This window comes from Desarmillaria tabescens, assembly GCF_030435595.1.
Source record: "Desarmillaria tabescens strain CCBAS 213 chromosome Unknown EV420scaffold_7, whole genome shotgun sequence".
NCBI classification, from domain to species: domain Eukaryota; kingdom Fungi; phylum Basidiomycota; class Agaricomycetes; order Agaricales; family Physalacriaceae; genus Desarmillaria; species Desarmillaria tabescens.
In genome coordinates this window covers 21,695-45,083 of record NW_026848306.1, presented here as the reverse complement: position 1 = coordinate 45,083, position 23,389 = coordinate 21,695, and the positions used below count along the sequence as shown (strand labels likewise).

The 23,389-nt window shown below is 51.6% G+C and overlaps 1 pseudogene across 1 annotated transcript; it reads right to left on the bottom strand.

Moving 5' to 3' along the window:
* Positions 1-23,291: 23,291 nt before the first annotated feature.
* Positions 23,292-23,389, bottom strand: EV420DRAFT_t76 (annotated as a pseudogene). The gene has a single exon. The product of its transcript is annotated as a tRNA-OTHER (tRNA).

Genomic DNA, 23,389 nt, shown 5'->3' with positions numbered 1-23,389 from the left:
GTTTAGGTTGGTAGAATCTAACCATACCTTGTTGCCGACCTGGTATTCCATGGCTTGGTCCTTATGCTTATCGTAGGCCTTTTTCATGGATTCAGCTGCTTGCTCTAGGGATCCCCTTGCTTTCTCCTGTACCTCTTTAATATCCTGAACCAATTTTGACACTGCTGGAACGACGTCTGGTCGTTGGGCAAATTTGATGATCTGCCCTGTCCCTTCTGAAGACTACCTTATAGGGAGAAAAGCCTGTGGCCGAATGCGTTCGATTATTGTGAGTGAAGGCAGCCAGCGGTAACCAATCACTCCAATCATCCTGTCAGTAATTTACGAACATTTTGAGGTACTTTTCGATCTCCTGGTTGACCCATTCGGTCTGCCTGTCTGTCTGAGGGTGATACGCCGTGGAAGGATTTCCCATGATGTGGACGAGAGCGTAGAACTCCTTCATGAATTTGGAAACAAAGATTGCCCCTCTGTCTGATATGACCTTCTCTGGCATTACTCCGTATGGTACATAAATGTGATCTCATAGAATTTTAGCGAATCCAAGAGAAGTGAGTTCCTCAGTACATGCAATCGGGATTATTGTCTTGGAGAACCTGTCGACTACGACAAGAATGGAGTCGTACCCTTTGGAATTGGGGAGCTTGGTGATCATGTCCACTGAGATATGAGTCCACGGTCATGTCGGTACTTCGTTCGGGTGCAAGGGGGCCTTCTTTGGCCGACGATCCGCTTTGGTTCTCTGGCAAGTTTCACATCCTTTAACATAGGCTTCTACATCCTGACACATTCGTGGCCACCAGTAATCCCATAGTATGAGTTCTTTGGTCTTTTCCATGCCAGGATGTCTGGCAGTGACATGATCATGTCTAAGGGCAATGATCTCGCTGTGCAGCCTTTGGTCTATAGGGATATAAATGCGTCCGTCATACCACAGTAGGTCCTGTTCCCGAGAGACTCCCTTCTCATGGTTGAGGGAGTCTGAGATACCTTGGTCCCACTTGTGAATATCGTGAGTGGCCATTTTGATTTTCTCGTGTAACTCCTCCAGCATAGGCATTACCAATGCTTGAAAGTGCTCTGCCTTCAGAACCGTTACGTTCCGGTTGTCCTCCTTTCCCTGATCATGATTGGCCCTCCTGGATAATAAATCCGCCTTACGATTCTGAGCCCTGGGCTTGTGGTGAAGCATGAATTGGTATTCGGCCAACTCAGTTACCCATCAAGCCTGTCTGCGATTTAACTTTTGCGGTTTGCGGAAGTACTGGAGATTGGAGTGATCAGTCCAGATCTCGAAGTCTTCCCGAGCCCCCATGAGGTATTGGCACCACTCCTCTAACGCTATCATGATGGCAAGTAGTTCCTTGTCATAGATTTCATAATTGCGTTCAGTAGTGGATAAGGCTTTAGAAAGAAAGGCAATTGGTCGCCACTTCCCCTCCTGCCACTGAGATAATACGGCCCCGACCACCCCTTCACTAGAATCAGCTTCTACTCGAAACTTTCCATCGTCCAAGGGTATGGATAGTACCACGTCTTCACGAAATAGATCTTTCAACTTTTCGAATGCCTTCTGTTGGGTTTCCCCCCACTTCCATTCCACCTTTCCAGTGAGCGAGGTCAGAGGTTTAACGTGTTTGCTGTAGTCACGTATAAATCTTCTGTAGAAATTGCAGAATCCTAGGAATGACTGTAGTTCCTGCTTTTTCCTGGGAATCGGCCAGTCCAGTAGTCTGGCGATCTTTACTGGGTCCATCCGGATTTTTCCTTCGCTGATGATTACTCCCAAATACTCTGTCTCTTCGACCTCGAATTCGCATTTCTCGGCTTTGAGAAATAGGTTATTCTCCTGGAGTCTCTCCAGTACCTTCCGTACAATATGTTTGTGCTCTGCCTTGGTTTTGGAGGCAATTAGGATATCGTCCAGGTACACGGATACTTCTCTGGCGGTGATGAGATCTTTAAAGATATCGTTCATCATCCACTGGAAAGTGGCGGGAGAGTTTGTGAGCCCAAAGAACATTACCAATGGTTCATACAGTCTGCGATTGGTATGGAATGCTGCTTTCCATTCGTCGCCCTGTTTGATTCAAACATTATTGTACCCCCACCTCACATCAAGCTTGGTGAAATACTTCGCCTTTTTCAGCCTGTCCATCAATTCCCTGATAAGTGGCAGGGGGTATCAATTTTTAATGGTCATTTCGTTTAGCTTTCGATAATCCTGTACCAGGCAAAGCTTCCTGTCCTTTTTTTGATGAAGAAGAAAGGCGACACCATTGGGGATTTCGAGGCTTGAATCCGACCAGTGGACAAATTTTCATCGAGGAATTTGTCTAGCTCTTCTTGCTCTGTTGGATTGAGCGGGTAGACCTTGCAGTCCAGGTTAGTGTTGGCGTTGGGAATCAATTCAATGGCATGATCCCAAGGCTTGCAGGGAGGAAGCTCATCGAAGCTTTCTTTATCGAAGACATCTTTAAAGTCTTGATACTCCTCTGGGACGATTTCTTCAAAGGATTTGGTAGCCTTTTTCGCATGGGCCTGGGTGGCTAATTCATTAGCTTTAGTCCCCATCACCCTTACGTGGAAGGCCTGCTCAAAATCTATTACCAGGATGGTATCCCCTTCTTCATACTTATCCCAGCATGCAGAAGGATCAGTGTTGGGGAGGTGGAATGGAATTTTTTGACACGTGCAATGAGCTAAGGTCACCGCCCCTGTATCCCAGTTGATCAGTGGGTTATGCCTTTGTAACCAATCATGGCCCAGAAACAACGGCGTGGTTCCTAAGTCTACCACAGCCAGCTCGATGCGCTCAACGTGGTCCCCAATGTGTAGCCGTACTTCGGCGTACTCCATGATATCGCCTCCCTTGTTCCTAGTGCCATCAGCATTATAGACCAGGACTGGGCGGGCTGCCTTTTTAAGGTTCAGGCCATGTATGTGGGCCCAGGCACAATCTATGGAACTGCCGGTGGCCCCGCTGTCGACCAAGGCTTTTACGGCATGTATGTCTTGAGTGTCCAGCACTTCTAGTTGCACATTAATGGATATATTTCTCCCCTTTCTTCCTCATATGTACATGGGGGGTAACTTTAGATCTTCCATCCATTCCCATCTCTCCTTGGACTCTTTTGCCATCTCCGATTGCTCCTTAAGGGCATCGCACAGGTCCTGAGTGACCTCTCCTTTATGTCATGGGTGCACCCATCGATTTAGGCAAGCCCAGGCCGCAGATTCATTGGGAGCAAGTTGTAGCGCTCGACGTGTCCAGTGGATCCCGAAGGGTTCATAGTACATGTCGATAATCACCCTTTTGGCTTTGGGGGCGATTTCCGGATGGGACTTTCCTTTTGGTGGCACTGTCGGAATGTCGGACCGCAAGTAAGCTTCTTCGTCTTCGACTTCTTCCAAAGAAACAGGGGTTTTCTTGTCTTGAGGTGGCAGTTGGTCACCAGGCTGAAGAGGGCCCCTCGACAGCACTTGGTCACCTTCCGTCGAGTTGGAGGAGGAGGGCTCGCTGCCCTGTGTTTGGCCCCGGCCAAGGGCATTTGTGCTCGGCGTTGTAACCTCCTCTGTTGATCCATGCTTACCCTCCTTCCTGTACCTGGCGGTACTCTCAGTAACCCTATGCAGACGCACACATGTTGGCTTCCCAAGAGGGTCAACACCATTTGCCAGTGAGGTGGTTACTAAGTGCAGGTGGTCCCCTTGGTTCCCGGCCTCAGCTGCTTTTCTGTTGCTGACTGGAGGAACAACCTGGGGAGTCCTGTCAGTCGGAGTCGTTGGCCGATTCTCCCAGCCGGGGCAACCGCCACCACATCTGGCGCTAGTCTGTACTTGACATGAGGCACTTGCTGGGTTCTCCAGAACTTCCCTCATACTGTCAAGTGGGGGTTCTGGAGGTCGGACAGCCCCTCGGGGTTTTTTGCTGGATGCAGACTGCGAAGAGCAGTGGGAATCCCCTCCTACGCCATCATCGTTTTGCAATTCCTTTTCCTTAGTTTCTTCAATAGGTAATGTGGCAAAAAAGTTGATATATTGATCATATGGAGTACCTCTATATGTAGTATAAGTCCGACCAGCTGTGGGAGAGCGTGTATCACTAGAAACTAAGTCCTTTGCTGACACCATCGAATTGCTTATTTTGACGCCAGCTCGTCTTTTGATGGTCCATCGTTCTTGACCTCCTCAACCTTCATGTCCTTTCCCAATTCCTCCTTTTCAGCCTCTGCAAGTAGTTGACGTAGACGTTGAGCGGGAATCTTTTTGCGGGGGGGGGGGGAGTTTGATGGGGATCCATTTTGATTTGTCCATCAGACATTTATGGTCCTGGCTCCACCTGGTATTTCCGCATTTGAAGCATCGCTTCGCAGCTTCGCAGCTTATCAATTTCCATCAGCTGACCAGCTCCTCCATAGGTCATTCCTGTGGCATCCTTTTTGTCACCTGATGACCCAGATCCTCCTGCCTTCTGTGATGACTGATTTTGATTGCCTTGACCGGAACCACTTGGGTTCTGGGAGGCCTTACTGCCCTGTTGCTGGGCCATGCTGTACCGATAATTGGCGTCAATTCTTTCGACGTGCTGCTTCCATTCTGCGTATGTGGTGGGACGAGCGTTGTCCCCATGCATGACGGTGTTTCGGACTGAGGGGCATATAGTGGCTTCCACAGCCTCGAACATCTGTTTTTCATCTCTGAACTCCTTGCACTTGTGGGCCAACCTCTCGAACTTTGCGAAGAACTCTATTGCCGACTTGAAGTCCGCCTGACGGACCTTCTTCCATTCCTGTTTCCAGATGGCCAACTCGGCTACTTCACGGAACTGGGTGGTGATGTTGTGAGTAAATTTGTCCCACGTTGGAAACCTCCAGTGTCCCTGTGGGTCTCTGTATTGGTAGTATTGATCTGTCCACCACTCCTGTGCTTGTCCCCTCAGGTACAATTGGGCGAAGGTGATTCGATAAGGGTTTTGCCCTTTGTCGTTCATGGTGTAGTACATGGGGAATACTTGGAAGTACATTTCGCAGTGATGAAGGAACTGAGAGATGTCCGAAGATACCCTGGTAAAGTACTCGGGCTGAGTAATCAGTTTAGGTTTGACGTCATTCCATGGGTTATTCATGGCTCCCGGAGTGAGTTGCCATAGGGGAATAGGATCAGGTGGTGAAGGTGGTACAGGGGGTACCGGCAGATTCGGAGGTCATGGTAGCGATCTCAGACAGGGATTATGCCCTGGGGATGGGTATTGTTATGATTTATCTATTTTTCTTTGTTTTACTCAGCCTGATTACTCATATGCGATCACCACGGACAGTTTCTCACAGTACTATTATTAGCATATCCAAGTGTATTTAGGTAGAGCCTCAGCTGGTCTGAACCCCAGCTTTGGCTAAGGTTTATTCTACCCAACTTGAACTCCCCACTTCGCGACTACCTAAGTTCACGATTGACTTCTATAATCTCCTTTGACCTCTAAGAGTATTGTCCACTGAAGTGCAAGTGGCGATCCTTAGTTAATCTAAGTCGATTTAAGTTGGTTGTTAACATTTAGCCAAAGCTCGATACCTTGTTGCCCGACATCGTACATCACCCAAACATTTTTCCAATCCTACTTCTCGCTGCCATAGTCGTCTGGGTTTTACCCATCGTACTACTTGACCTTGATATCCTGATCATACCCATCATCTTGTTGGTGATCGTAATCCGGGTCTATATCACAGCACCGATCCTAACAGCCTTGCTTGTGGTAGCCTACATAGGCTATCTGTGAGTCTGAACCTCTTCATCTATTCCGTCAAGCTTGCTTCACTGTTAGCAGTCGTACTGCTGGCACTGACAAGCTCCTTCGACCTCGAACAAAGCAACTCCTTGTTAATGACCGGCTCCAACTATGAAACTGACCTTAGCTTGATTATTGCCATTCTCATTGCACTCACTATCCTTGTTGTCTGCCAGCTCGTATGCCACTTACTGAACTGTTACCAACTGTTGCAGTAGCTTTTAGATTACTCATGGGAGCACTCCTAGCACTAGCCATCAGGGCAGTTTATAGGTGCTGCACCCGAGCTCGAAGAGCGAGACTTCCCTTTCATTACATTCCACACCTTCCAATCCCATACCCCATAGTTCCTTACCCGCACATTCCAGAACAACCTACGCTTCATGATGGACGACCCATCACACCCCAAGGAGAATCCTCAGATTCCAGGGAGTCTTCCCCGACCCCAAGAGCGGCCTCCGTCGACATCACAGACGTACGAGGCATCGACCTACTCGGCAACGTCCATGTCTCGCCCCCAGGAATCATCGACCTCCCTCCCATTGGAGGAGAAGAAGGAGGGTCTTTGGTCCAAGGCCAAGAAAGTGATGTCAATACCGAGTACGAAGGGGACGACCTCACAGACCTTGAAAGAATCCGCCTCCAAGACATCCTCGACAGCCTCTACATGGAGAACGAAGGCGATGAGGACAATTCAGGAGTCAGAAGGATTGACTGTGAGAGAGGGTACTTCAGCGGAAGCAGCTATGAGGAGAGTGATGGAGACCTTGGCCTTGGGGCCTCCGCCGCAACTACCACCCATCCAGTTGGAACAGACCCCTATAACGGTCGAATCGTGCCAGGCATGGGTAGAGAGTCACAAGGGATCCCCATGGCCTGGCACCCCGCCACCAGTTGGGTCTTCACCAGGGAAGAGGCTCCTGTGGCCGGCGTATCAACCGCCGCCACAGGGCCCGAGGACACCCCCATCCAGAGGGCCATTGCCCTCCCTGCCGAAACAGCAGAGCGTATCTGGGATGCCATCGAGGCATACTCCCCAGACGCTCACCCCGATTTATATGCTCCAAGAACTACCGATGGAGCCGAAAGAGAAGAAATCCAGTGGACAGAGTACCCAGGAGACACAGAAGAAGGAAGGAGGATACTCCGTGAGTTTGGAGGAGATTCCTCCCCCAACCAACTCCCTGGAGTCCCCACTTTCACACCGTCAGTCGCACCCTGAGCCTTCGCGGTCCCCCAGCCCATCAATCAAAGACCCTGGACCGACGAGTACAACACGCTTGTCCAGTCCAACTTCAACCTTCAAGCTGCCCAGCTCACCCCAGAAGGAGCAGCCCTCGTGGACCAAGGAAGAGCGGCAAGCGCACGTACCCAAAATGCTAAGTCTCGAGCCGTTCGAGACTTATCCTTCTTCCTACCACTTGAGCCCAACACAACCGACAATGAGGCCTGACGAAGGATTGGAACCATGGAGTTATGACTCTGTGAAGAGTCCTGTCAAGCCCGAGACAACCACGAGAGGCACGAGACCATTAGGCATAACTTTCTCTTCAAAGTCCTCGATGAGGATTGCTCCGACTTATCAGAGTGGAGGAATCAGTACTGTATCAGGCAGAGATGAAGAAGGGAGCATCTGGAGCCATGGTCCACCAGAGGAAGTAGACAGTGGAGCGCCGAAGAGGTCACCTGCTGGAATGCCGAGCAGGCCGCCCTCGAGCGTGATAATGAAAGAGGTGATGAGGGACATAAAGAGGGTACTCACTGAGCAAATAACAGTGGTACCCCCGACCCTGAACCTGCTCACCTGGGATAACCTATATGAGTTGATCACCGAGGATATGATAGTAGACCCTCAGTGGCTACTGATGGAAGCAGGAGAAGACTACCTCAACGCCCAACTCAATGGGGACGAGTACTTGATGAAGAATATTCTGGAGGTTGACACTTGGCATCAAGCAGCCATCATATGGAATATTTGCCACCCAGACTATGCAAAGCCCAGGTGTGCAGCCTATCAACGACCAGCGCCGATGCCACACCCCCTCGAAACCATGAGGCTAATGGGAGGAGGAGGAGGCGATGATCAAAATGACGGATGGGCAGACTCAGGCGCCAGACCTTCCAACCCTGACAAGGGGAAAGGGTCAACAGTACCCCCACAGCCCCCAAAAGGACCACCACCTCTACTGCCAAATTACCTGGGAGGGTACCCCCCACCAGGGGACAACCCTTGTCTATGGTCCTTACCATGGCCCCCGAATCCTCCAGTGCCCCCGGTACCACCTTCACCACCGGATCCCATTCCTCCCTGGCAGTTGGCTCCCAGAGCGGTAAACAATCCTTGGAACGACGTGAAACCCAAACTAATCACACAACCTGAGTACTTCGTCGGGGTATCCTCAGACATCAACCGCTTCCTCCATCACTGCGAAATGTATTTTCAGGTGTTCCCCATGTACTACACCATGAACGATCAGGGACAAAACCCCTATCGCATTACATTTGTGCAAGGATACCTACGAGGCAAGGTCCAGGAGTGGTGGGGTGACCAATACTATCGCTACCGGGACCCACAAGGGCACTGGAGGTTCCTGACATGGGAAGAGTTCTCTCATGACCTCACCATCCAGTTCCGCGAGGGTAGCCGAATTAGCCATATGGAAACAGGAGTGGAAGAAGCTTCGCCAAGCAGATTTCAAGTCCACAGTAGAATTCTTCGCGAAGTTCGAAAGGTTGGCCCACAAGTGCAAGGAGTTCGGAGATGAAAAGCAGATGTTCGAGACCGTGGAAGCTGCCATACAGCCCACGGTCCGAAACACCATCATGCATGGGGACAATGTGTGCCCCACGATGTATGCAGAATGGAAGTGGCGTGTCAAGAGAATTGACACCAATTATTGGTACAACATCGCCCATGGATTGGGCAATAAGTCCTCCTCAAACCAGGGAAGCGGTTCAGGATGAGGCAATCAGAATCCAAAGGGCAGTGGCCAGGCCAGCGGTGGGGAAAAGAAGGATGCTACTGGGACCACATATGGTGGGGCCAGGCAGCCGATGGAGATTGATAAGCTGCAGAGCGATAAGTGATGCTTCAAGTGTGGAAATACCAGGTGGAGCTGGGACCATAAATGTCCAACAGACAAATCAAAATGGCTTCCTGTTAAACTCCCCCCTCGCAAGAAGATCCCCACTCAACGACTGTGCCAATTACTCGCTGAGGCAGAAAAGGAAGAATTAGGGAAGGACATGAAGGTTGAGGAGGTCAAGGACGATAAGTCGTCAAAAGGCGAACCGGTGTCGAAATAAGCGATTCGACGGCGTCGGCAAAGGACTTAGTTTCATCTGGTGCACACTCCTGTACTACTAACCGGACTTATACTACGTATATAGGTACTCCGTTTGAACAATATACCAACTTTTTTGCTGCATTACCAGTAGAAGAAACTAAGGATGAAGAATCACAAAATGCCAATGGCATAGGAGGGGATTTCCACCGCTCTACACAGTCTGTGTCCAGCAATGAACCCTGAGGGGCTGTCTGACCTCCGGAACCCCCGCTTGACCAAACGAGGGAAGTTCTGGAGAATCCAGCAAGCGCCTCAGGTCAAGTCAAGACTAGCGCCAGACGTGGTTGCGGTCGCCCCAGGAGGGAGAATCGGCTGACAACCCCGACTGACGGGCCTCCCCTGGTTGTTCCTCCAGTCAGTGATGGAAAAGCAGCTGAGGCCAGGAACCAAGGGGACCACCTACACTCAGTAGTGGCCTCACCCACAAACGGTGCTGACCCCCTTGGGGAGCCAATATGTGTGCGTCCGTCTAGGGTCACCGAGAGTACTGCCAGGGTTAGGAAGGAGGATAAGTATGGATCTACCGTGGAGGTTACAACACTGAGCACAAGCACCCTTGGCCAGGGCCAAACACAGGGCAGTGAGCCCTCCTCCACCAACTCAACAGAAGGTGACCAAGTGCCGCCGAGGGGCCCTTCTCGGCCTGGTGACCAACTGCCACCTCAAGGCAAGAATCTCTCTGTTTCATTAGAAGAAGTCAAGGACAAAGAAGCCCACTTGCAGTCCGACATTCCAATCACACCACCTAAAAGGAAGTCTCGTGTGACCCCCAAGCCTGAATTAGCACCTGAGGCTAAACAAGCCATTCTCGACATGTATTATGAACCTTTCAGGACACACTGGACTCGCCGAGTGCTACAACTTGCCAAAGACGAGTTGGCCGCATTCTCGATTCTAAAGTGGTGGGTACACCCTCGCCGAACCAGCAAAGTAATGATCAAATTATGGGACTCGCTCCAAGAGCAATCAGAGATGGCAAAGGAAGCCAGGGAGAGGTGGGAGTGGATGGAGGACCTGAAGAGACCCCCTATGTATATACGAGGAAGGAAAGGGCGCAATGTATCTATTAACGTGCAGCTGGAAACTTTGGACACGCGGGATACTTTTACTCTCAAAGCGCTGGTGGACAGTGGAGCCACCAGAAGTTCCATCAACCGCAACTGGGTCCGAGAGCATGGGATCAACCTCAAAAAGGCGGCATGTCCTGTCCCGGTCTACAATGCTGATGGCACTAGGAACAAAGGATGCAACATCACAGAATACGCCGAAGTACGGTTATGGATTGGGGACCATGTGGAGAGGATCGAACTAGCGGTAGTGGACCTGGGAACCATGTCTCTGTTCCTGGGGCATGACTGGCTACAAAGGCATAACCCACTGATCAACTGGGATACAGGAGCTGTTACCCTAGCCCGCTGTGCCTGTCATAAAATTCCCTTCTCCTTACTGGACACAGACCCCTTGTCCCACTGGGATGAATATGAAGAGGGAGATACTATCCTGGTAATAGACTTTGAAGAAGCCTTTCATGTACGGGCGATGGGGACTAAAGCTAATGAATTAGCTGCCTGAGCCAATGCTAAGAAGACGGCGAAGTCTTTTGAAGAGATCATGCCGGAAGAGTACCGAGAATTCAAGGACATCTTTGACAAGGAAAACTTCGATGAGCTACCTCCTCGAAAACCCTGGGACCATGCCATCAAGTTAATTCCCAATGCCAATGCTAATCTGGACTGCAAGGTCTACCCTCTTAATCCCACAGAGCAGGAGGAATTGGACAAATTCCTTGATGAAAATCTCTCCACGGGGCATATCCAAGCTTCGAAGTCCCCCATGGCATCGCCTTTCTTCTTTGTCAAGAAAAAGGATGGGAAACTTTGCCCGGTCCAAGATTATCGAAGGCTAAATGAGATGACCATCAAGAACCGGTATCTGTTACTGCTTATTGGGGAATTAATGGACAGGCTAAAAAGGGCCAAATATTTCACCAAGTTGGATGTATGGTGGGGCTACAACAATGTCAGGATCAAACAAGGCGATGAGTGGAAGGCGGCATTTCAAACTAATCACGGCCTTTATGAGCCATTGGTGATGTTCTTCGGACTCACCAATTCCCCCGCCACTTTCCAATGGATGATGAACGATATCTTCAAAGACCTCATCGCAGCAGGGGAAGTATCGGTTTACCTGGACGATATTCTCATCGCCTCCAAGTCCAAGGAGGAGCACCGACGCATAGTACAAAAGGTGCTGAAGATCCTTCGAGACAATAAACTATTTCTAAAAGCCGAAAAGTGCGAGTTTGAGGTGGAAGAAACGGAATACTTGGGGGTTATTATCAGTGAAGGAAGAATTCGAATGGACCCGGTGAAAATTGCTGGTCTGCTAGACTGGCCGATTCCCCACAAGAAACAGGAATTACAGTCATTTTTAGGCTTTTGCAATTTCTACCATCATTTCATTCACAACTACAGCAAACACATTAAGCCCTTGACCTCCTTAACCGGCAAGACAGAATGGAAGTGGGGGCAAACACAACAGGAGGCCTTTGAGAAGTTGAAGGAGTTGTTCCGTGAGGATGTAGTCTTGGCAATCCTGCTTGATGAAGGAAGATTTAGAGTGGAAGCCGACTCCAGCGAGGGAGCAGTAGGAGCGGTATTATCCCAACAGCAGAATGACAAATGGCATCCAGTGGCATTCCTTTCCAAAGCCCTATCCACAACAGAGTGCAACTATGAGATCTACAACAAAGAGCTCCTCGCAATCATGATAGCGCTGGAGGAATGGCACCAATACCTGATGGGGGCACGAGAAGATTTCGAGATTTGGACCAACCATTCCAATCTTCAATATTTCCACAAGCCTCAGAAACTCAATCGACGACAAGCGTGGTGGGTAACGGAGTTAGCGGAGTATCGCTTTACACTGCATCACAAGTCGGGAGCCCAAAACCGCAAAGCGGATTTGCTGTCTAGGCAAGCGGATCATGACCAGGGCAAGCAGGATAATAAAGACGTAATTGTCTTAAAATGTAAGCCACTAACTCGATCGACTTAGATCGGGCTAAGGTCGCTACTCGCACTTCGGTAGGCGACGCTTTAGCGAGTCAAAGGCAACGAAGTCGATGGGACAGATAGACGCGAAGAACGGAGTTCAAGTTAGGTAGAATAAACCTTAGCCGAAGCTGGGGTTCGGACCAGCTGAGGCTCTACTTAAATACACGTGAGTAATCTAATAATACTACTGCGCAGTCAGTCCGTGATGATCGCGCGCTGCGTAATCCGGCTGACTAAAGAAAGGAAAAGAAAAGAAAAGAAAAGAAAAAGAAAAGGAAAAGAATAACCGTAACATTACCCCCTCCTTAAGCCTCATTCGTCCCGAATGAGACTATGTCTCCTTCCTTCCACACAAGCGAAATGAGGGGCTCCCTTCTGCTTTAAAACAGGATCGATTGGGCCTCCGCTACCCCATAAAGAGTCACCACGGTGGGTTCGGCCTCAGACCCTCTCTCCCCCTGGACTCAGGTCCCAAAACTTCCTGAGCCACTTTGCGCCGGTTAAGCCTCATTTGTCTGTCGGGATCCGCGATCCCTAAGGGTTCAATGCTCGTGATTGAGCGGTGGAAATCCCCTTCTACACCGTGAAACAGGCCTAACTAGGCCGCGCTTGTTTGGACTGATTTATTAGAGTGGGTTTCGTTGGTTGATGATGAGTGACGAGACTGCGAATAGAATGACCAAGTGTCATCGTCCGTGTCTTCCTCTCGTTCGGTGTCAGAGTCCCAATTCTCTCGTATGCGTTGGAGGTTTTGGATATTTACCTCTTCTTCCTCGTCCGAACAGTCGTCGGAAGAGGCATAAGAGTCTTGTTGGGCGTCGGAGTGCCTTGGATTAGTACACTCCGATGAACACACCGTTTCGATGTCGGTGATACACGGGCTACTGGGATTGTTGTAATGTACCGGTAAGTTCCGTGGTATCTTGTCGTCGAACCCAATTGTTTTCCCCTTGTCGTTTACCGTCCAGATCATTTTTTGGATGTGAGCCTCGTAGTCGTTTACGAGCTCTTCTGCATTGGCCATCGCCGACCGTTTAACCCAGGAATTCTCCTCCCTCGGGTATCCTTTCCATTTGACGAGGTATTCGGTTATGTGGCGACGGGTTCAGCCTCGACCAATTACTTTATCCCTTTGGTCGACGATCTCCTCGATTTCGTATTCCTCTTCATCGTCAATCAATTCCGGAGACGGGCGTTCGGGTCGAGGTTGGTTGGAAAAGGTAGGAGCCATATAAGGGGTCAGTAGTGACTCGTTGAATCGATTATGAATCTTCCATTTGACTGGAAGTTTCAGCTCATAGGCTGAGGCTCCCTTCTTTGCTACGATAGCGAAAGGGCCAACGCGACGGTCTCCAAGCTTGTTTGTAGGACGAGGTAGGTGTAGGTGGGTTGCGTCTAGCCAGACCCTATCCCCGGGCTGATACTCAACTGCTCGGCTTTTGTGCTTATCGTAAGCCTTCTTCATCGAGTCAGCTGCCTTTTCTAGGGACACCTTTGTCTCCTTTTGCGCCTTTTCAATCTCTGCCACCAATTTCGTCGCTGCTGGAACAATCGTTGGTTTTCGGGAGGCGGTGATGACCTGTCCATCTCTTCCAAACACTACTTTGTACGGGGAGTATCCGGTCGAGGCATGTTGGCGGTTGTTATGGGTGAAGGCTGCTAGAGGTAACCATTCACTCCAGTCGTCCTGTCGATCGTTGACAAACATTTTTAGGTATTTTTCAATCTCTTGATTCACCCTCTCCGTTTGTCCGTCCGTCTGTGGGTGATACGCGGTGGAAGGGTTCCCTTCAACGTGAATGAGGGTGTAAAACTCCTTCATGAATTTAGAGACGAAAACCGAGCCGCGATCTGAAATGACCTTTTCGGGCATTACCCCGTAGGGCACATAAACATAATCCCTCAAGATCTTGGCGAACCCGAGAGAGGTGAGTTCTTCAGTGCACGAGATGGGGATAATGGTTTTGGAGAATCGGTCGACAATGACCAGGATGGAGTCATAGCCCTTCGAATTTGGTAGCTTGGTGATCATGTCTACTGAAATGTGGGTCCAAGGGCGGACAGGGACCTCGTTAGGATGTAACGGGGCTTTCTTTGGTCGACGGTCTGCCTTGGTTCTTTGGCAAACGTCGCACCCCTTTACGTAGGCCTCCACATCTCATCGCATCCTGGGCCACCAGTAGTCTCGAAGGATTAACTCCTTGGTCTTTTCGATGCCTGGATGCCCGGCCGTGACGTGGTCGTGTTTGAGGGCTATGATCTGCCCTCGAAGGTCGCGATCTACGGGTACATAAATTCGCCCGTCATACCATAATAACTCTTGGTCGCGGGAGATGCCTTTCTCATGGTTAAGGGAGTCAGCGACTCCTTTATCCCAGCGTCGAGGGTCGTGAGTCGCTATCTTGATGCGCTCATGCAAGTCCTCGGTCGTGGGCATGATGAGAGCCCTGAAATGTTCGGCTTTGAGTACCACGATGTCTCGATTGTCCTCTTTTCCTTGATCGTGGTCTGCTCTTCTGGACAACAGGTCGGCCTTCCGGTTCTGAGCCCCCGGCTTGTGGTGTAGGGAGAACTGGTACTCCGCCAGCTCAGTAACCCATCGGGCTTGTCGTCGATTGAGTTTTTGAGGCTTGCGGAAGTATTGGAGATTGGAGTGGTCCGTCCAAATCTCGAAGTCTTCCCTGGCTCCCATGAGGTATTGTCGCCATTCATCGAGAGCAATCATGATGGCTAGTAGTTCCTTGTCGTAAATCTCATAGTTACGTTCCGTAACTGAGAGAGCTTTAGAGAGGAAAGCGACCGGCCGCCACTTCTCGTCTTGCCACTGAGAAAGTACTGCCCCCACCGCTCCTTCACTTGAGTCCGCTTCTACTCTGAACTTTCCTTGGTCGAGTGGGATGGCCAATACTACGTCCTCGCGGAATAGCTCCTTGAGCTTCTCAAAGGCCTGTTGCTGTGATGTCCCCCACTGCCACTCTTGTTTTCCGGTGAGCGCCGTAAGGGGCCTCACATGTTTGCTATAGTCGCGAATGAACCGGCGGTAGAAATTGCAGAATCCAAGAAAGGATTGTAGTTCTTGCTTGCGTCGAGGTACCGGCCAGTCAAGTAATCCGGCAATTTTCACCGGGTCCATGCGAATCTTTCCTTCACTGATTATCACCCCTAGATATTCGGTCTCTTCCACTTCGAACTCGCACTTCTCCGCCTTCAGGAATAATTTGTTTTCGCGGAGAATTTGGAGTACCCGGCGTACAATCCGTCGATGTTCGGCCTTGGTCTTCGAGGCGATAAGGATGTCATCCAAATACACGGAGACCTCCCCTGCTGCAATAAGGTCCTTGAAGATATCATTCATCATCCACTGGAATGTAGCGGGGGAGTTGGTGAGCCCGAAGAACATTACCAAAGGTTCATAGAGCCCTCGGTTGGTCCGAAAGGCCGCCTTCCACTCGTCTCCCTGCTTGATCCGGACGTTATTGTAGCCCCAACGTACATCCAACTTGGTGAAGTACTTGGCCCTCTTCAACCTGTCCATCAACTCTCCGATGAGCGGTAACGGGTAACGATTCTTGATCGTCATCTCGTTTAGTTTTCGGTAGTCCTGGACTGGACGTAGTTTGCCGTCCTTCTTCTTTACGAAAAAGAACGGAGAAGCCATGGGAGACTTCGAGGGTTGAATTCGGCCCGTAGACAAATTCTCGTCAAGGAACTTGTCTAACTCCTCTTGCTCGGCATGGTTGAGGGGGTAGACCTTACAGTCCAAATTGGCGTTTGCGTTGGGGATCAGCTCGATAGCGTGATCCCAGGGTTTTCGAGGGGGTAACTCGTCGAAGTTTTCTTTGTCGAAGATATCTTTAAACTCTCGGTATTCCTCGGGTACTACCTCCTCAAAGGACTTTGCAGTCTTCTTGGCGTTGGCTCGAGCCGCTAGCTCGTTGGCTTTAGTCTCCATGGCTCGTACGTGAAACGCTTCTTCGAAGTCAATTACTAGGATGGTGTCCCCTTCCTCATACTCGTCCCATCGCGATGATGGGTCGGTGTCGGGTAGGGAGAACGGGATTTTTCTACACGTGCATCGGGCGAGGGTGACCGCTCCGGTGTCCCAGTCAATTAGTGGGTTATGACGTTGTAGCCAGTCATGCCCTAGAAATAGGGGAGCGGAACCCAGATCGACTATGGCTAGTTCGATCCGTTCCACGTGGTCCCCTATGCGTAGCCGTACTTCGGCGTATTCAGTTATATCTCCTCCTTTATTGCGAGTGCCGTCGGCATTATAGACCGGAACGGGTCGGGCCGCCTTCTTTAAGGTGATGTCATGGGCTTGGGCCCAGGCTCGGTCCATTGAGCTACCTGTGGCCCCGCTGTCGACCAGGGCGCTTACGGCGTGGGTTTCCCTCGTGTCTAGAGTCTCTAATTGCACTTTTATTGAGACATTGCGCCCCCTCCTTCCTCGTATGTACATCGGCGGTTTCTGTAGATCTGCCATCCACTGCCACTTTTCCCTGGCCTGTGCGGCAGTCTCTTCCTGCTCCTCCAATTGACGACACAATTGGTCCGTGACCTCTTCCCGGCGGCGAGGGTGTACCCACCCGTTGAGGACGGCGCGAGTTGCCGCATCTCCTTTGGCGATGCGAAGAGCTCGTCGGGTCCACAAGGTACTGTGGGGTTCGTAGTACATCTCCTTGAATACATTCTTGTCGGTGGTATTGGCGGGTATTGGTACGACGGCGGGCATCGGTTTTCTTGGAGTCACGACCGGTATGTCGGACCGCAGGTAGGCTTCTTCATCTTCGACTTCTTCCAGCAAGACCGAAGAGGCTTGTCCTCGAAGTGGCATTTGGTCACCTGGACGAGAAAGGTCCAGAGGCGGCACTTGGGCGCCTTTGGTAGTCGAGGTGGTGGAGGAGGGCTCGCTGCCCTGTGTTCAGCCCTGGCCACGGGCGCTTGTGCGCGACGTTGCAACCCCCACAGTCGTCCGATTCTTAATGCTCTTCCTAGACCCGGCGGTACTTCGGGTTGCCCTTCGCGGGGGCACACATATTGGCTCCCCCGAGGGGTCTGCACTTTTTGCCGTCGGGTGTCCCTTGGCTACTAAGGGCAGGTGGTCCCTCGGGCTCACGACCTCAGCTGCTTTTCCGACGCTTCCCACTGGAACAGACGCCTCCACAGGCGGAGACGCAGGCCCAGCGGGCTGGGCTGACGTCCTTTCTCCCACTCCGGGCTGACCTCCCTTCGTCAAGGGTGCAGTCGAGACACAACCTAGGGGGCTCTGCCCTCGAGGGGCTTTCCCTGTGCGGTTGGCCGGGGGTTCCTGAGCTGGGACGGCCCCTAGGGGTTCATTTCCAAACGCAGGCCGCGTCGGGAGGCGGTAATCCCCTCCTACGCCATCGGTGTGTTGCGATTCCTCGTCCTTAGGTTCTTCAACTGGTAACGCGGCGAAAAAATTGGTATATTGATCATACGGAGTACCTACATACGTAGTATAAGTCCGACTAGAAATACATGAATGCGCACCAGTGGAAACTAAGTCCTTTGCCGACGCCGTCGAATCGCTTATTTCGACGCCGGCTCGTCTTTTGACGACTTCCCCTTCTCGTCCTTCACCTCTTCGACCTTCGTGTCCTTTCCTAAGTCTTCTTTTTCCGCTTCAGCGAGCAATTGGCGGAGACGCGCGACATTGGGTTTTTTGCGAGGTGGGAGTTTGACGGGAAGCCACTTGGACTTGTCGTCAGGACACTTGTGCTTCGGGTTCCACCCGGTGTTCCCACACTTGAAGCAACGTTTGTCGGACCGGAGCTTGTCGATTTCCATTGGCTGCCCTGCCCCTCCGTAGGTTGTTCCCGTGGCGTCCTTCTTATCGCTACCGGAACCGCTTCCCTTTGATTGATTGCCTCGACCCGAACCTCCTTGGTTCGAGGAGGACTTACTGCCCAGTCCCTGGGCGACTCCGTATCGGTAGTTGGCGTCGATTCGTAGAACTCACGCCTTCCATTGTGCATAGGTGGTGGGGCGCTCGTTGTCCCCATGCATCACCGTGTTGCGTACTGTTGGCCTAATTGCCGCTTCGATCGCTTCAAACATCTGCTTCTCATCTCCGAACTCCTCGCACTTGTGGGCTAGCCGTTCGAACTTCGCGAAGAACTCGACTGCGGATTTGAACTCCGACTGTCGGACCTTCTTCCATTCGGATTTCCATATGGTCAATTCGGCTACCTCGCGGAATTCTCGGGTAAGGTCTTCAGAGAATTCCGCCCAGGTGGGGAATCTCCAATGACCCTGCGGGTCTCGGTATCGGTAGTATTGGTCCACCCACCACTGCTGCGCGTCTCCCCGCAAGTATCCTTGAGCAAACGTGATACGATAGGGGTTGTGCCCCTGATCGTTCATGGTGTAATACATGGGGAACACCGCGAAGTAGACTTCGCAGTGATGTAAAAAGCGCGTGATGTCCGAGGAGACTCCGGTGAAATATTCCGGCTGGGTTACCAGCTTAGGTTTGACATCGTTCCATGGGTTGTTGACGGCACCCGGTGCCAGTTGCCAAGGGGTAATCGGGTCCGGAGGGGATGGCATATGCGGGGGTACCGGTGCCTTGGGCGGTCGCGATACCGATCGCAAGTTTCTATTGTCTCCCGGAGGCGGGTAACCGCCAAAGTTCTGAGGCGGGTTTGGTCCCGTCGGTGGTACTGGGGGTACCGTGGACCCCTTTCCCTTGTCAGGGCGAGACGGACCGGCGCCTGGGTCATCCATGTCATCGTCGTCCTCCCCTGCTCCTCCGAAGAATCCTTCTGGGAAGAATCCTCCCCCGTCGGCGGGTGCCGGCATGGGCTGAGGCCTTCGATAAGGTTCGCATTCTTGTTGGGGAGCCCCGGGATTGACGAGGTTCCATACGGTCGCGGCGCGATGCCAGCTCTCCACTTCGAGGATGTTTTTCATTAAATATACGTCTCCCGTCCGCTTTGCTAGACGGTAATCTTCTCCTGCCTCGGAGAAGAGCCACTGCGGGTCCTTCTCCATGTCTTCCATCATGATTTCATAAAGGCCGTGCCACGGTAATAGTTCGAAGATCCCGGGCCTAGGCGTGGGGCCCTGAAGAAGGACCTGCTTGACTGCTGCCATCACCGTCGGTTCCAGGGCTTGGTTTGGGGGCCGACTTGGCATCCTCGGCCTCCTTCCTCTCTCGGGTGAGGCGGTCGATTCTTGCGTTTCTCTTCTGCCGCTCGATATCGGAGTCGGGGTCGGAGATCTCCGACTGATAAGCCTGCCACGCTCTTCGCTTGGCCTCCAAGTCGGTTCCTGCTCTTCGTGCCGCTCCGGTATATCGGACGGCGGCTGCTCGGATTCGATTCTCGACCTCTGCTCTGGTGGCATCGGGCTCGAGGGGTAAGTCCCACCAACCGTCGGGGCCCTGGAGAGCATCCTCTTCTGCTCGGCGGATGCGTGCATCATGTGCTCTTCCACGCTCCATTTGGGCCTCGACTTCTGGGGACTCCCTGGCATCTCGAGGGAGTCTGAGGGACTCGACGTACGTGTGGTATAATAACGGCCATGGACGCTGTGCGAGAGGGACAGGGTCAGCGAAGGCTCGCGACACGACGGACGGTTCCCAGCCTGCGACTCCGGCGAGTCGCTCGGAGGCGGTAATTGTTCCAATGTCTTCGGCGTCGTACTCTGGGAACTCGCTCCAAAGCTCCCCACTCGTCGGCTCGTGCGAGGGGACGGCGGGAGTGAGCGCTGGGGACGCGGCCCTTGGAGTGCCCTGGTCGGGCTCTGATCCGGACGACTCTCCGGCCACAGAAGCTTCTTCCCCTGCGTAGACCCAGCTGGTGTGGGGGTACCAGGCGACTGGCTCTCCCCTATCGGCTGGCCAGGACTCTGGAACAAGGTGTGGGCTAGTTGCACGGGTGGTAGCCGCGGAGGCTCCGAGGCTAAGCTCTCCGGAATCCTCTTCGAAGTCGTCTCTCCTGGTCCGGGCAGCCTCGTATCGCGCCCTGTCTCTGGCGATGTCTGCGGCCACTCTTCGGTCTCTGACCTCCTCCCACCTATTGTTGATTCTGGCGGCACGTCCGCGGGGTGTTGTCCCCCACTCGACGCACTCCCACTTGTTCTGAGAGCGTCCGCTCCAGCTATCTCCGGTATAGGTAGCATCTTCCTCCTCGTTCGGGTAGAGGTCATTGAGGAGGTCTTCGAGTCTGATTCTTTCAATGTCGGTGAGCTCGTCTCCTTCGTAGTCTGTATCGACATCCTCTTCTTGGCGCGACTCCAGATCCCCTCCTTCTTCTCCTGGCTGGCTTGCGACTGGAGACTGAGTGAAGAGGCCTGGAAGGGGCGAGTCTCCTCGGTCGAGGAATACCCCCCGGGTATCGGTGATGTCGACTGACTCGGTGGACTCGGTGGCGCTTCTGTAGGAGTCTGTGCTCGACCCTGAGGATCCCGAGCTGGACTGCGACGACCCGTAGAGGGACTCTCCAGGCCCTCTGGGTGTGATGGGTTGGCCATCGTGAAGGGTTTGTTGAGAAGCGGCGGGGATGAAGATCACTGGTGGCGGGTACGCCGGGGTAGCTGGAATGTAATGAAATGGGAGTTGAGCTCGTACACGCCTTTGTTCGCGGCAGCACCGCTGAAGTTGGTACAAGCAAATGAACAAGAAAAAGACGGTAAAAAGCGCGGAGATTATGGGAATGGCGTCGGATAAGGGCATCCGTTCGGGGGCTTATCTTTGGCACAATTCGACGATGGACCATGCAAGCTGGTAAACAGCGAGAATGGTAAGGACGATGAGTAATGCGATAATCAGGCTGAGGTCGGTCTCGTAGTTGGAGCCGTTCATTAACTGGATTTTGCAGGCGTCGTCGGAGGGAGTGCTCGTTACTATTAACAGCAAGATTGTGAAAATAGAGGCGAGCTGGAGAGCGAATATGAAGGGTTTCGTATTGGGAAACGTGGTGTCCTTAAACGAGTCGGGGATATAACGTGTACAGGGCAGCTAGCAGGCCTGCTAGCAACACTGCCGAAATTCCAAGTCCGATAAGGATGAGGGTAAGGTATACAGTTACGAAAACTGCGAGGATAAATTCGTCAAAGAGTATGAATTCAAAGATTAGGTCGACCACGAGCACTAGGAGGAGTAGTCGAAAGGGGATTACCCAAAGGGCTACTGCGACGAGGAAGTGTATCGGACGAATCTTGAATGCAGGTGAGATGCTTTTCCGTTGGTCCACTCGCTGTGCGTTGACAAGCACCGGGTTGTCCACACGAACGCAGGCGATGACCTCTTCTGGTCAAGCGGGGTATTCGATCTGAAAGATAGATTGCACCGACAAACGTCAAAGTGCAGCTAGCAACCGTTTCGGTTTAACTAGGGAATATAATGGTGCGGGGACGTTGAGCAGTGTTCGTTCTCGGACGTGGCACTGGGCAACGTAGACGAGCTTCGGCTAAATGTAAGCCACTAACTCGATCGACTTAGATCGGGCTAAGGTCGCTACTCGCACTTCGGTAGGCGACGCTTTAGCGAGTCAAAGGCAACGAAGTCGATGGGACAGATAGACGCGAAGAACGGAGTTCAAGTTAGGTAGAATAAACCTTAGCCGAAGCTGGGGTTCGGACCAGCTGAGGCTCTACTTAAATACACGTGAGTAATCTAATAATACTACTGCGCAGTCAGTCCGTGATGATCGCGCGCTGCATAATCCGGCTGACTAAAGAAAGGAAAAGAAAAGAAAAGAAAAGAAAAAGAAAAGGAAAAGAATAACCGTAACATAAAAGCCGAACACTTCCAGGCTTTAACCATGCCCATGCAGGAGGAGTTGCATGAAAAGATCAAACAGGCTACCCACGATCCCTGGAAATGGGATCGAGGCATCTCTGACTCCCTCAATCATGAGAAGGGGGTCACTCGGGACCAAGAACTCCTTTGGTATGATGGACACATTTACGTCCCTATGGATTGACAACTGCAGGGAGAGATTATAGCGCTACGGCATGATCATGTTACAGCAGGACATCCCAGCATTGAAAAAACCAAAGAGCTCATTCTGCGAGACTATTGGTGGCCTCGAATGCGTCGGGAGGTGGAAACCTATGTGAAAGGGTGTGAAGTCTGTCAACGAACCAAGGCAGATCATCGTCCAAAGAAGGCTCCCCTTCACCCGAATGAGGTACCAACAAGGCCATGGACCCACATCTTGGTAGACATGATCACTAAACTCCCCGCCTCCAAGGGGTTCGACTCTATTCTGGTCATAGTCGACCGATTTTCTAAAACAATTGTCCTGATCGCATGCATGGAAGAACTTACCTCCCTCGGATTCGCTAAAATTCTACAAGATCACGTTTACATGCCATACAGGGTAATGCCAGAGAAGGTCATCTCCGATAGGGGAGCAATCTTCGTTTCCAAGTTTATGAAGGAATTCTACACCCTCATCCAGATCGCAGGAAATCCCTCCACCACATATCACCCTCAGACAGACAGACAGACCGAACAGGTTAACCAGGAGATCGAAAAGTACCTCAAAATGTTCGTGAATTACCGACAAGATGATTGGAGTGATTGGCTGTCACTGGCCGCCTTCACTCACAATAACCGAGTACATTCAGCTACCGGCTTTTCACCCTACAAAGTAGTCTTTGGAAGGGACGGGCAAGTCATCAAGACAGCCCAGTGCCCTGATGTCATCCCAGCTGCCACAAAGCTAGTCCAGGGTATACAGGAGGTGCAGGAAAAGGCAAAAGATTCCTTGGAGCGAGCGGCTGAATCAATGAAAAGGGCCTATGACAAGCATAAAGACAAAGCCATCGAATACCAAGTTGGCGATAAGGTATGGTTGGATTCTACCAACCTAAACCTTCCTCGACCTTCCAAAAAACTTGGAGATCGATGAGTAGGACCTTTCACCATTGTGGCCAAAAAAGGAGCCTCCACCTATGAACCACCTGTAGCTGCTACTTTGATGCATCAAACACTGTTAGTTGACAGTTAATTGTGATACATCAGGAGTGTCAGTTTACATCCAGCCCATATACAGTAATTCCATCAGGATGACAAAGTGGCTTAGTAAGCTTCCCAATCTGTGTCAATGATGGCATCATTAGAAAAGAGAGCAATTCCGAGAATTGAACCCGGGACCTCAAAAATAAATCTAATAATGTCACATGACTTTCTCGAGCAAGCATGCTAACCACTACACCATACTGGC